Genomic DNA, 2743 nt, shown 5'->3' with positions numbered 1-2743 from the left:
TGGGCGTCTGAGAGAGTGGACCGGGTGAAGGGTTAGCTTGGGCCTGTAACGGGTGGGTAATTTGAACTTGGGCTGGGGAAATCCGGAATTGGAACAAAAATGGCCCAATCTGGGCCTTTCATTAAGACTCTCTTTTCACTCTTTTCTTTTATTTCCTTTTTTTGTTTTCATTTATTTATTTTGTTTTTGTATTTCATATTGTATTTTTTGATTTTATTAGAATACAAAAATTAAAATCTAATTTATTAAGCTAATTTCCTACAGAATTGATTAAATCCTATTTAAAAGTAAAATCGTGACAAATTCAACAATTGACAATTAAAAAATGCAAAAATGGACTATTCTTGTCATTTTCTTTATATTATGTTCTAAAAACAACTTAACCCCTAATAAGTCCTAAAATACGAAATTAAATCCTAAATGCAGATGCCACATGTATTTTTTATATTTTTCATATGAATTAAAATGCACAAATAAAATGCAAACAATTAACAGAAAATACCACAAAATTCACAAAAGTGTAAAATAATGAAAGAAAAATTATTTTGTTTGAATTTTGGGAATAATTCATATATAGGGCAAAAATCACGTGCTCACACAAGCAACCGTCACCAGTGCGCATCTCAATAAGAAGGGCGAGTAGCAATTATATCAGTGTAGAAGATGAATCAGCCGCTTCTAACAAGCCTTCTGTCTTTGATCGGCTTGGAAAATCAACTGTGAGAACTTCTGTATTTGAGAGATTGGGTCCATTAAAGAAGGGGAATAAGTTCCAGAGAAATCATCGAAATACAAGAACACCCGCTTCACCCAAAATTCAGGAGATCTCTAAGGATTTCCAAAGTTTGGTTCCTTCTAGAATGAGGTGACAAACAAAACTGGTGGTTTCATGTGAAGAAGTACTGAAGGTAAAGCCATATACTGTGGTCTACACTAAGGAACGTGACGAAGATGAAGTAAGTGTAGGTTCTTCGTATCATGTCACTGTACAAGGCGAGAATGGTGTTTCGTCTTCGATGGAAGATAATGCGGAATTGGAGGATGTTTCGCCGTGTTATCACATATCCTCCAATGATGGAGACCCTCAAGAAGATGAAGATGCGAAAGATCCTCCACCTGAACTTGAAGAAGGAGTGAAGACGACAGTTGATGCCTTAAAAGAAGTTAACCTTGGCACCGATGAAGAACCAAGACCCACCTACCTAAGTGCTTTACTAGAAGCTGATGAAGAGAGCACTTATATTGAGTTACTCAAAGAGTTCAGGGATGTCTTTGCTTGGAGTTACAAAGAGATGCCTGGCTTGGACCCGAAAGTAGCAGTCCATCACCTTGCAGTCAAAAATGGTGCTCTCCCTGTTAAACAAGCTCAAAGGCGTTTTAGGCCTGACTTGGTTCCCCTGATTGAAACTGAAGTTAACAAGCTCATTGAAGCTGGATTATTCGGAAAGTTAAATATCCAACATGGGTTTCAAGTATTGTCCCTGTAAGGAAGAAGAATGGTCAGATTCGAGTATGAGTTGACTTCAGGGACCTCAATAATGCGTGTCCCAAAGATGAATTCCCGCTTCCTATTCCAGAGTTGATGATTGATGCTACTACTGGTTACGAGGCAATGTCTTTCATGGATGGTTCATCGGGCTATAACTAAATTCGTATGGCACCAAAAGATGAAGAGCTTACTGCGTTCCGCACCCCCAAGGGTATTTATTGCTACAAGGTAATGCCTTTTGGCTTGAAGAATGCTGGTGCTACTTACCAAAGGGCTATGCAGAATATTTTCGACGATCTTCTCCACAAGAATGTCGAATGCTATGTTTACGACTCGGTGGTGAAATCAAGAGAGAATGGCGACCACATGAAAGCCTTGAGGATGGTATTTGAATTGCTCCGGAAGTACCAACTTAGGATGAATCTGTTGAAATGTGCCTTTGGGGTTACTTCTGGAAAGTTCCTTGGTTTCATTGTCCGACATCGAGGGATCGAAATTGATCAAGCCAAAGTGGATGCCATTTTGAAAATGCCTGAGCCTCGAGATATCCATGAATTGAAAAGTCTGCAAGGAAAGCTAGCATACCTTAGAAGATTCATATCAAACCTGGCTGGGAGGTGCCAACCATTTAGTCACCTCATGAAGAAAGGCGTTCCTTTCAAGTGGGATCAAGCTTGTAGCAATGCCTTCGAAAGTATCAAAACCTACTTGATGAAGCCTCCAGTTTTAGCAGCTCATATACCAGGAAAGCCATTGATACTATACATTGCGGCGCAGGAAAGGTCTGTTGGAGCACTGTTGGCCCAAGAAAATAGTGAGGGGAAAGAAAACTCTCTTTACTTCTTGAGCAGGATGATGACACCTAACGAGTTGAATTATTAGCCAATTGAAAAGTTGTGTTTGGCGCTAGTCTTCTCAATTCAAAAGTTGAAACACTACTTTCAAGCTCATGTTGTCCGTCTTGTTTCTAAAGCAAACCCCATCAAGTTCGTGATGTCAAAACCTGTTCTTAGTGATCGACTAGCAAGATGGTACCTCCAATTTCAACAATTCGAGATTTTGTACATCCCTCAAAAGGCTGTAAAAGGACAAGTATTGGCAGACTTCTTGGCAGATCATCCGATACCTGATGACTGGGAGTTAACTGATGAACTACCTGATGAGGATGCAATGGTCGTTGAAGTTCAACCTCCATGGAAGATGTACTTTGATGGTGCTGCGCATCGTGGGGGAGCTGAGGCTGGCGTAGTATTT

Source organism: Nicotiana attenuata, unplaced genomic scaffold (genome assembly GCF_001879085.1).
Source record: "Nicotiana attenuata strain UT unplaced genomic scaffold, NIATTr2, whole genome shotgun sequence".
In the NCBI taxonomy this organism is placed as follows: domain Eukaryota; kingdom Viridiplantae; phylum Streptophyta; class Magnoliopsida; order Solanales; family Solanaceae; genus Nicotiana; species Nicotiana attenuata.
The sequence above is the reverse complement of the archived record's forward strand: the minus strand, read 5'-3'. Positions refer to the sequence as shown.